The sequence below is a fragment of the Ambystoma mexicanum genome, chromosome 6p, assembly GCF_040938575.1.
Source record: "Ambystoma mexicanum isolate Mex_15411 chromosome 6p, UKY_AmexF1_1, whole genome shotgun sequence".
Taxonomy (NCBI): Eukaryota; Metazoa; Chordata; class Amphibia; order Caudata; family Ambystomatidae; genus Ambystoma; species Ambystoma mexicanum.
The window spans coordinates 513,848,166-513,860,258 of record NC_090935.1 but is presented as its reverse complement, the minus strand read 5'-3'; positions in this window follow the sequence as shown (position 1 = coordinate 513,860,258).

The following is a 12,093-nucleotide window of genomic DNA, read 5'->3' as shown; positions in this document are numbered from 1 at the left end:
ATAACAGTAATGGTTAATGTGGCTGACGCCGTACATCAGTACATTCAAACTGATGATGAAAATTACTGTCCCATGTACCCATTGAGCCAGCTTGCTAGACAACCTGGAGCATGTTTACATGCCCAAAAGATACCATAACTAAATACAATGAGCACTGGATGAAATTTAACAAGAAGGTTGAGTGCTGGTTTATGACATGCAGTCCAGCAGAATACATAGCAAAATGAAGTAACTTGAGGGGGGTCACCATAGTGTGGCTGCCCAAGGATGGCTATAATATGAGACAAAATGAAGGAGTGGTCGATGACTCAACCAGAGGGGGGAATGTAGTGGGGCAATTATTGACTAGAGAGCATGTTCAGGCTCTGCCCCCCTGCCTTCCTCAGAAGAAACAAAATTATAAGATAAGAAAGGACACATTTGAAACTGCACTTTAAATTCTCCTGGAAATGCAGCTGACTCAAAGAATTGTTATTTTGCGCTATACAAGTAGGGAACAGATAAGGCATTAGCTTGCACAATCACTGTGTTTTCAAATAGAATAGATTAGGTGACAGGAAGGCGTGTACACAAGATAGGGACTCACTACACAAGTACACAAGTAGGGCAGAACATTGTAGGTAGATAAGGTTGCGGCGTACGCGAGGGCAGGGATATAATGTGACGGGCATGCATCAGGAAATCGGTAGATGGAAAAGCAAATGTGTCCTGCAGAGAAAAAAACATGACAAGCAGTTGCATTTTAAATTGCATCAGCACAGCAGAGAATTAAGCTCTGTAGCTTTAAGAGAGGCCCCAGCTAAGCATGCTAATTGAAACAAATACATTTAATTCAGGAAAATGCTGCAGTGGTTGGACATAGCAGCCTCCTATGAGTATCAAGGCAGAGGACACCGTATGGGAGGTTTACATGATGGAACAAGATACCATTGTGAGCGTTCAACTATTAACCCTTTAACTGCCATGGGTTTTTCCCCGGTGCCAAGGCCTTTTTTGGTGATTTTGGTATGTGGCCATTCAAATCCTTGTACCTTTTTTGTTACATGATATATCTTGGCCAAATTCGGCTCCTTTTTTTCCCACATGTAGCCGGTCATAATGCCACCCAGGAATCCTAGGTTTCTGTAGGGGGGGTGAGAGAAAATAAGCAAAAAGGGCGAAAGTTTCGTTTTTTTTCAAAACATGCCAATATAATGATGTACAAATAATCCTGTGTTTTTTTCCTTGTAAGAGCTAGGAACAAATGGTTTGCTGTGCTGAATTCCCCAAATTCTTGGCTTTCATGAACAGGTTGAGTGGAAATGAAAAAAAATATATTTTGATGTGGTTATCCACTGTTTTGTGAGAGGTAGGCGATTTTGGCCATTTTTGCCAATTGGACATGCATGGGCGGAATGGAAGAAAAGGGTAGAAAAGCCGAATCGGAGGACAGAAAGGCATATATTTCTGAAAAGTAGACAAAATTCCAAGTTTAGGAAGGGGTGATTTGTGTAGGTTAGGCAGCAACTAGGTAGGGAAAAATGCCATAGATTGGGGGAAAAGCAGGAAAATGACCGAAAAAAAAGGTATGTGTTGGATATGGTTGGCTTGGTACGGCAATGGCTTCTATGAATTTTGAGAAAAGCAATGCTCTGCTACATTCCCCCAAATCTTGCAGTTAGGAAAGCACACATTTTTTGTAGTGTTTTACAAAACAAGCAATATCACAAGCCATACACTGAGCCATGGTACACAGGAGTTTTATGCTCATGGCCTGAACAGACGCATTTAGCATGTGTAAATCGGGAAAACCAATGTGGTGAGGAATGGCAAGCATCCATTTTTTGAAGGAGCACAGGCAGATCTTTTCAAGGGTAGGTGACTTGTGCAGGTTACAAAAGTGTATGGTGCCTAAAGCAGCGACTAAATGTGGGTCACATTTGGGAAATTAAAGGGTTGTTTGACAAAGGGCACCAGAAAATGGGTCAAAACGTTATGAAACCCACACAAACACAACAAATGTTATACCTTCCTGCGTTTCCACAGGTGTCCCGATGAAAATGGTACCTCACATGTGTGGGTGCACCTACCTAGGCGCCAAGCGGAAAGCCTAAAACACTGGGAACCCCAAGCCTTTCGCCACTGCCCATTTTGTTCATGTGAGCAACCTACACTTTTGGGCCTAGGGTGTTGAAGCCAGCAAGGGAAACAGGGAACCCCATGCATTTCCCAAAAGAGGACACCCGTGGGAATCCACAGAGGTCTGCCTTGCGCAAATGGCCCCAGTTTTTATTAGCCACAATCTCCGACAAATTGTGATATTTGGTGGAAAAAAACACAATGTTCACTTTGTCTGGGGTTGGCGGTAATAAATACTGGCCGCTTCGCGCAAGTCAGACCTCTGTGCATTCCCACGGGTGTCCTCTTTCGGGAAATGCATGGGGTTCCCTGTTTTCCTTGCTGGCTTCGACACCCTAGGCCCAAATCTGTAGGTTGCCCACATGAACAAATTGTGCCGTGGCGAAAGGCTTGGGGTTACCAGCGGGTTACCCTTTTCCTTTTGCGCCCCCAGTAGGTGCACCCACACATGTGAGGTACCTTTTTTGTCGGGACACCTGTGGGAACACGAGAAGGTAGGATATCTTTTGTTGGCGACGTGTTATGGTGAGTGGACACAGGGAAATGTCTCTGAAATTGGCTGGAAATTAAGACAATTCTCAGACATTCCGCTCTGGCCACCCACCGAAACACACCGCCAACAACACATGGCCTACCTTCCCGCGTACCCACACATGTCCCGATGAAAACGGTACCTCACATGTGTGGGTGCACCTACCTGGGGCGCAAAAGGAAAAGGGTAACCCACTGGGAACCCCAAGCCTTTCGCCACTGCCCCTTTTGTTCATGTGAGCAACCTACAGATTTGAGCCTAGGGTGTTGAAGCCAGCAAGGGAAACAGGGAACCCCATGCATTTCCCAAAAGAGGACACCCATGGGAATCCACAGAGTTCTGCCTTGTGCAAATTGCTCCAGTTTTTATTAGCCACAATCCCCGACAAATTGTGATATTTGGTGGAAAAAAACACAATGTTCACTTTGTCTGGGGTTGGTGGTAATAAATACTGGGCCGCTTCGTGCAAGTCAGACCTCTGTGCATTCCCACGGGTATCCTCTTTTGGGAAATGCATGGGGTTCCCTATTTCCTTGCTGGCTTCGACACCCTAGGCCCAAATCTGTAGGTTGCCCACATGAACAAATTGTGCTGTGGCGAAAGGGTTGGGGTTACCAGCGGGTTACCCTTTTCCTTTTGCGCCCCCAGTAGGTGCACCCACACATGTGAGGTACCTTTTTCGTCAGGACACCTGTGGGAACAGGAGAAGGTATGACATCTGTTGTTGGTGACGTGCTTCGGTGAGTGGACACAGGGAAATGTCTCTGAAATTGGCTGAAAATTAAGACAATTCTCAGACATTTCACTCTGGCCACCCACCGAAACACACCGCCAACAACACATGGCCTACCTTCCCGCGTCCCCACACGTGTCCCGATGAAAACGGTACCTCACATGTGTGGGCGCAAAAGGAAAAGGGTAACCCCAAGCCTTTCGCCACTGACCATTTTGTTCATGTGGGCAACCTACAGAGTTAGGCCTAGGGTGTCGAAGCCAGCAAGGAAAACAGGGAACCCCATGCATTTCCCAAAAGAGGACACCCGTGGGAATCCACACATGGCCAAATTGGAGGGGCGTCCTATCTCATGTAGCCCTCCCCAGAGGCAGATAAGGGGGGGGCTGTCCTGAACTCCTCCCTGGGCTCAGGCGTCCGTTCCTAGGAGCAGATATCTGGTCCCAGGGAGGGCTGCATGACATGGCACCCGCTCCATTGCGGCTGGGGGGAAAGGGGGTCAATGCCCCATCCCATTAGAAAATTCCCAGACCCTTTGGGGTGCCCCACAGCCCCCCTAAAAAGCGTTCCACCATTTTCACTTTTTTCCTTTGGTAACCCAACTCCCCTTGATATGATATGATATGGCATTTGTAACGCGCCTATACACAAGTGTTTCAAGGCGCGTGATTTTACTGCTTACTTGAAGCAGCCCCCCTCCCCCCACATCACAAATGTTTACATGGTGATCCAGTGGGTTGCTGGTCACGGATGGAGCGCTCTGCGCCGATCCGTGACCAGCAATGCCTCATGTAGATGGTGTCCTTGGAACCTCCCCTTTCCAAGGACACCACTTTTTCCTATATCCCTGGTGGTCTAATGGTCTCCAGGGCCCCAAACTCCCTCCCACCTCCCCCTTCCCTTGACTTTTATTATTTTTTTTCTTTTTCTTTTTCACCCCTGGGTCAGTGATCATCTGCCCCCAGGGGTCTCTAGCGCTGCATGCTTTGGGGACTCGGGGGGGAGGGGGCCGCTTACCTAGTAAGCAGCCCACCCTCCCCCCGCGTCACAAACGGATCTCTCTTGATCCTGTGACATTGCTGCTCACGGATCACGCGCCCGGCGCCTGATTCGTGAGCAGAAATGCCACATAATGGGTATCGTTGGAAAGGGGAGAATCTCCCCTTTCCAACAATGCCTGCCTCGATCGCCGGCTTGAAATACAGCCGGAGATTGTCGCGGAGAAAGAAGAGCTCTTACCGTCTTTCTTCACTGCAGCAGCCGAAAATGGCTGCTGCACTGATTTTACTTTCAGTTTCACGGCGACTTGCTTTACGCATGCTGACATGAAACTGAAGGTAATCCAGCCCCCTGGCAGTGAGGGGGGACCTCCCCCTCACATAGCCCGGGGGTTGGATTACAGTTTTGTGTGATCCCTGCTATCTTGTCCTTGGCAACAGGGAGGGAATCCCAAGGACGAGATATCTCGTCCTTGGCACTAATGAGGTTAAGGTAAATCCAGTTACAACAACACGGCAGACTATTTGAAGTCCATGGGACTAACTGAACATCTCAGGACATTTCCTAAGTGGCTGACAGATTAATGTCTCAGTGATCGGCTAGGCGTGACAGAGAAACACAGATGCTGCTAAAAAGATAAATACTTCCCACAACGAAATCTTAACATGGTGGAAGTAGCATGACTCACAAAAATGTTATTCATAAATGTGTCAAGAACAGAATGGCGTGTTTACTGTTGCAAGAACAGGGAGGGCCGGAATTACTGGAAGTTGAGCAAGGACAAGGTCCTTGAAACTCAGAGACATCATGGCGGAGATAACCTGGGCTGTTGTTTAATTAAGAACATAGGCGATACGCTTGTCCTCTCCTCCCATCTACATAAACATGTCATCATGCCACCAGTTCACGGAGAGTGTGATCGCATGTTAACCAATAAGCATATGTCCTTTTCACTGTACAAGTATTTTAGAGCTTACCAATAATATTCAAGCATGAGGAGGTTGTACATTTTTATGGGATGTTGTATGGGTGCGACCTTATATAGAGAGTTACACAATCAGTAGGGTGGGACATATAGATACTATATGTAGCTTAGCAATTAGGACCAATGAGCAGTAGAGATAGGTTTACATAGCTCGGTGATTATGATGACATCAGAGTGACTCATAAGCATTATATAAACCGTGTTTTCTGTTTAAAATGGAGAAGGAATTCAGAGAGAGAGATTTGCTGTTGATCCTGTGTTCTTCCCAGCTTTGCATATCTCCAATAATGGGTTATCTTGCATTTGGCATACTACAGTCCACTCTGTGTTGTCTCTTTATTGGCAAATACCAGGTAGAGGGCTGTATTGTTTTTGGACCTCTGATTTTCAAGATCATTCTCCAGCAGGACCTTTCCTGGGACTTGCCTTTGTATACTCACAGGAATCATGTATCATTAATAGTTAGGTTTACAGGCATTACTGGCAACTTGAGAGAGGGGCTATCAGCTAACTTGGTGGGCATCAAGGTAGCTCTGGCAAGCTCCTCCTGGTTTACCAAAGTGGAATCCACCACAGTTCTGATGGCCCCACTATCCTTAAGGGCAGGAGTATCTACTCCATTGATTACCACACTGTCCTTAAAGTAGTGCTTGGTGTTATCTGGAATGCTAGCATGAGCCTCTGAGGCTTTAGGCTCCCAGGAACCCAGGGAAACTAGGACTACCTCAGATTCTATCCCACTGGGGAAAGAGTCTGAGGAGAAGGATGCCCCTGTGATGTCTTCCTCCTCATAGCAGGGGAAGGCCAGACTCTCAGAGTGGACCCCCAAGGTTTTGACCTTACATCTGGGGTCCCCTTCACATGGTCACTTGCTCCACAAGCCACACAAGATCCACTAGGTCTTGGGACATAGGGAGGTTTACTGTAACCAGAGTTCTGTCTGGGAGGATGACTCCCACTATCCTGAACATTCTCTTGGGACTTACCATTGTTATTCTTTTTGTGGCTCTTTTGGGAGGAGGTTTTATCAGATCCCTCACCCGATTTATCTTTATGTCTTTTCCCCTCCTCATGCTTACCAGGAGTAGTCTTGTTCTTATGGGACACTCTGTGTGACACCCACAAATCTGTTGCACTTGCTAGCTTCTTAGGATTTATCTCCTTAGAATCAGCCAAGTGCTGCTTAATCTCAGGGGAACAAGATGGAAAAATATGTTCAAGCGTGACCAAACATATCATACCCTCAAAGGTAGTGACGTGACCTTGTAGCCTTCGAACCAGCCAGTCAAGTTTTTCAAGGAATCCGTAGCATAGGACACCCAATTGTTACCTTCTTTCTTTCTGTACTCCCTAAATCTCTTTAAGTATTGGGCAGGAGTATACCCAAACTTTAAGATGACAGTTTGCTTCAATTTTGCAAAGTCTTTTCTATCAGCCTTTGACATTTCTGAAATGGCACTACAGCCAGAATGGGGGAGTCGACTGAGCAACCAAGCACTCTTGTCAGCATCCACAACTTCTTGTACTTCATAAGCATACTGAAATGCAGTTAACCAGTTCATGATGTCATTCTTTTCATCATACATACTGAGTAGATCTTTAGGAAACCATGGATGAGAGGACGACCCAGACCCATTTACAGATCCCTTTGAGGAGCTAGTTATAGACTGAATCTTGGCTAGTTCAAACTGGTGATCCCTGTCCTTTTGTTTTTCTGCTTGCTCAACTCTCAGCTTTGCCATGTTGAACTCAAGCTCCTTTTGCTTAAACAGCAGCTTCCGATTCTTGAATTCAAGCATGGCCACAGCATCAGAGACAACAGACAAAACTTGGGACTCTTCATCATCCATGTGTTCATGGACTTCATGCATGATGTGTCACGACCCTCGTCCAAAAACCCCTCTGGCAAACGCATTGGCAAGGTGGAGTCAGGACTCGGGGCTCTAGACACTGGCATCCTCTTCAAAAGCCCTCATGGGGCCAGTCCTGGCGCTTATGGCGCCAGGCTCATACACCATGAACAACAATGTGCTTGGGAACTACTTTATTGTATTGTCAGCCAACATGGAGGCATCCACATAGCTTGGTTCCTAAGAACCAAGCTAAGCGGTCTAGTGTTTTGGGTGTGGCAGGCCTGGAACTACTTTCCCTGGTACTACTTTACTTGGGCTATATAAACCACACCCTGACTGCAGAACATGCTTCGTGTTACTTTGCAGCTTGCAATGTGACGCTCACCGTGTCCAGCTATTCCCTCGAACCTCGGAGAAGCAGAACCTGCAAGGAGACAAAAGGAACATCATTAGCAGCAGCATCTTACCTGCAGTCTTCATCTTTAAACACTTGCAGCTACTGAGAACAGCTTCCTCGAATCTGCACGCCTCCCGGACAGAACGACCTGAAAGAGGAAGATAGAGGCATTAAAGAAAGCTGTAGAGACATTTACAAATTGCGAACTGCTCAAAAGGCTTACCTGGCTGGTCGCCTCTCGGCTGGCACCACTCCGGACATTCCACTCGTGCTGAAGAACACAGCGACCTACAAGGAAGGAAAACACAGGTTAGCAAAGGCAAGACTTCGCAGAGCTGTACATAGCGCTTACTTACCGCATCATAGCGCTCTTAAAGCGCCATCATTTACCAGCGGGGCTCAACCAAGCCAGTTCGCCGCGCTGAAGCTCTGCATACCTAGGGGAGAAAAAAAAGAGACATTTTAAACAAAGAAAGGCATGCAGGATAGCAACAAAACTAAAGAACAGCAGTAAGACCTACCTGAACAATATCAAACGGGCCGGCGACAGTGAAGTAACTGGACCGGGCTCGCCCATGAAAGACAACGCGCCCCTGCAAAGAAGGCAGGATGGAGAGCACGCCTAATTCTACCACAAGGCAGAACCTTCCCCGCAGACCACATCAGGGCAAAGCTGAGAAGCATACCAGCGAGTAACCCAGCTGGGTGGCGTCCCTGTGGATACCAGGTGAGCGTAACATGATGGCAGCAAAAGTTCTGCTAGAACTGTCAGTGAGAGCAGCCCCACCACCTTTTGCACCATCATCTGCAGTTATGGCATTGAGTTGATCCTCTTGCCAATCCATGATCCTTTGGATAATTTCAACCTTGGTACCTTGAGCTGATAAGCCTCTTTCGGTACACAACATTCTCAGTGTCTCTGATTTGGAAGCATTCAAATTTATGTTAGCTATTGCATCCATGTTCTAAAATAGGTAGTTAGCTTTACAGTTACGTTTTTACTAAGGTCACTATGTGTCCTGGGTAAGTGTAACTCGGGTACCTTTACCAGTGCGCAACACTGGGTACCTTCGATCCTATCCCACCGCTGTACATCAATTTGTTAAGATGGATTTCTGAACTCCGACCTGATGGGCAGAGGATCAGAAGTCCAGCCTAGTTTCTTGGAATGGGGTAACCTTCTGGACAAGCCAGACCAATCAAGGTAGCATTGGAGGCGGTCAAGACTAGGTCTCAGGATGGGTGAGAGTGATCGAAGGCCCACAATGAGCACACAGAGTAAACAACACCACAAATTACTCTCAGTCAGGTGTATTTATCAAAAATACATATATTTATGAAAGTCCTGTTAAGTAAAACACAAGATGAAACCAAATTAATATTTACAATTCTAACACAACCTTATACTAGTGAACATATATATGCTAACTATTATACTAAAGCAATATTAATCAAGTATGGATCTGCAGGGGGGCGTGGCCAACGCGCAAACGATGCGGATGTGAGCCGAGTGAGCTCCCGCAAGCGCCGAAACAATCCTGCATTTTCATCCTGATTCCTGGGGATTTAGTGCAGTATAAACACTGCGACCGAGCCTGGGAAGCTGTGGGCTCGGATCGACGGAGGTTGTGGCACCTATCTACCCAGCCGATGGGGCAAATCCACAATTTGCCGAGGCCCGGCAGCGGAGCTACGCGACCAAGATGGCCGCCAGTGTCTGAGGGTGGACTTCCTCCGACTGATTGAGAGGCCCGGGACGACCTGACACGGTAGGGCACGAAGCAGAACGTGAGGCGGACACCCGTGAGCGTCCTCTCTTCTTTCCCCCCCCCTCGCCACGCGGGCGGGAGGCTGTGCGCGGGGTCCGCGGGACCCGGGACTACTCACCAGCCGAGTCCCGCTGACAACCGGAAGACGCCCGGATGGACCCGATCTGCGAGAGAGGTCGGGGAAGGATAGCGAAGCCCTCCTGTGGTCCCGATGGTGTGCGGCTTCTACCTCCTGACCCGTCTTAACTCTGGGACACCACGCCGCGAACACCCCCCCACCCCCCGGACTGCGGAGGACAGCAGCGACTTGACCGTGGCAGAAGTAAGTGAGGCCCCCCTTCTTCCCCCCGGATCGAACCTTGTTAACAGAGCCTGGTGCCTGCTGAGGGCCGTGCCGCACCAGAAGCAAAAGGGGGACCACTATTTGTCTGTATGGACTGATAGAGGCGCCGGAGGTCCGCGCGTTTTGTGAAGGCCCAGCAAAGGGCGCTGGGCCCCAAGCGCTCAAAGTACTTTCGCCATATAAACCCCCCTGGCCCTAGTGGAGGACGCTCTTGGAACTCACAGCCCTCCATCTGACCCGCTGCACGGCCGCAACACTACACACCTGAGGGGTACGACCACTCCAATTGCGCATAAACAACAATAGCCGCCCCATCGTAGCAGACGCTCCACGACCGGAAATATGGGGAAAGACAGACAGAAGCAGCATGGATCAGTTTGCCGTCGCTACTACCCTGGCCCCGGCGGACCCAGCAACACGACCAAACTCCCCTACGGGAGAAGACTCCCTCTCCTTACGGGACGTAATGGCGGCCATCGCCAACTCCCGCTCCTCCATGGAGACTAAAATAGACAGTATGGCGGCAGATGTCTCCTTCCTGCGCCACGATCTGCAGAAGCTGACTTCCAGAACAGGAGCGGCGGAACACCGCATCTCCGAAGCGGAGGACAACATCTGCGGGATCAATCGTCAGCTGTCCCAAGCCTTAAACCGCCTGAAAGCCCTGGAATCGAGAGTGGATGATGGAGAGGGAATATCCCGCCGCAACAACGTCCGCATCCTGGGCCTGCCGGAGGGGGAGGAGGGACAATCCATGGAATTGTTCCTGGAACAGTGGCTCGTGGACATCTTTGAGCCCCAATCCTTCTCAAAATTCTTTTCAGTGGAGAGGGCTCACAGGATGCCTTCGGGCAAACCACTCCCGGGCGCTCCGCCCCGGACTATCACCGCTCGCTTGCTTAACTACTGTGACAGGGATGCCCTCCTGCAACTGTCACGCTCGCAAGGGACGATCACCCATAACGGCTCCCGAATCGCCTTCTTCCCGGACTATACCCGAGAAGTGCAGCGGGCATGACAATCGTTTGACCCACTCAAGAAACAACTTGCACAAATGAATGTGAAATACGGCCTGCTCTTCCTGGCCCAACTTAAGATTTATCATAAAGGAACTACTGTTCACTTCAACGACCCACAAGAGGCCTGGAAATGGGCAGAGGCTCACATAGAGGGCAATTGGACTGCAAGACCAAGGAGACCGATGAGGACGACCCCGACCCGGACCTAGGCGGGCCTCCCCGAGGACAAACCCAGAACGGGGGGACAGGAGATCCTGGAACCAGCGGCGTAACAAGAAGAACACTGAGCAAACTGTTGTCCCCTACTCGAGGGCCTAAGAGCACTGCCGTGACATACGAGCGTGCAACGTCCGCGCCTCCGACGCATAATCTATCCACCATGGAAGATGTCGACAGTGGGCGCAAGTGTGGGAACTCTGGGGAAAGATCTGATTCCTCCCCTGGTCAAACCTTTCCCCCCCCCTCTCTCTTTCTTGCTTGTTTGGACCCTATTCAAGGGTCTGGTTTTTGAGCTGACACCTTAAGTTGAAGGATCAGCAATGTTTGGGCGACAGGTACTTCGTGTTGGGGTGGAGTATAGGGTGGGGGTGAGTTGGGAAAGTTCAAAACTTTGTTTGTTATTTCAGGACTGCCACATGCTCATGGGTCGAAGTAATCATTGTCCCTTGTTAGGGACGCCTTGCACTACTCCACAAGGCAAGCCCGCTCCCTTAGTACAGGCGAGAATTATACCGCCATCTCTTACTGATCGCTATACCCTGAAAATCCCCATCATACGTAGTAAATGTCCTCTACACAAATTCGCACATCACTCATGCAGCACACTAAATCTTTGAAATTCCTCACTTGGAATGTGAATGGAATGGGGTCAGGAATCAAACGGCGCCTTATCATGCAATTCCTAAATAGACATTCCCCTGATGTGGCCCTCTTGACAGAAACCCACCTGGCTGGGTCAAACTGTGCTTTTTTCCAGAGAACCAACTATCGCCTTGCCTTTCATGCGGGGTACACAATGGGCTCCAGGGGCACCCTCATTCTGATACACAAAGGCATACCATTTATTCAACAAACCGTAGAACAGGATCCTAGGGGCCGATACGTGTTCATCTTGGGAATGATCTGGGGTCAAAGTGTTGCAATTGCCTCAATCTATTCTCCACCATGTCTGGGACAGGAATTACTGGATGACCTCACCACTCTTATAGGGAAACATCACCCTGATACGTACATCCTAGGGGGGATTTCAATGACACCATGAATAACAACACTGACCGTTCCCATCTCCGGAATCGTAGCCCAGATACCCCTACCAGATTAGCCAACTTCACATCTGCTCTTGGGC